This window comes from Eptatretus burgeri, chromosome 15 (assembly GCF_056783735.1).
Source record: "Eptatretus burgeri isolate ZD-2024b chromosome 15, Ebu_testis_v1, whole genome shotgun sequence".
In the NCBI taxonomy this organism is placed as follows: Eukaryota; Metazoa; Chordata; class Myxini; order Myxiniformes; family Myxinidae; genus Eptatretus; species Eptatretus burgeri.
The window spans coordinates 20,453,606-20,453,896 of NC_140975.1; positions in this window are offsets into that span (position 1 = coordinate 20,453,606).

The following is a 291-nucleotide window of genomic DNA, read 5'->3' on the forward strand; positions in this document are numbered from 1 at the left end:
GCCAGTCTGTAGCTTTGTTGTCCCCAATGTCTGCTGCTTGACCTTTTTCTTATGAACCGCCGTCTTTGAAATTTTAAGGATGGAAGCAACGTGACGCTCACTGTATCCCTCTGCAAGTAAAGCCAGAACTGAACCCTTCTTTTCCTCACTCAAAACATTTCTTTTCAACTCTTTTGACATGGTCAATAGTTAATTTTTTGATTCCAATTACTTTTGAGGTACTACTAGCACTGTTTTTGCCATCCAGCTGGTCCTATTGCAAGAGGATAGTGATGACCACAGCAGTGGTTT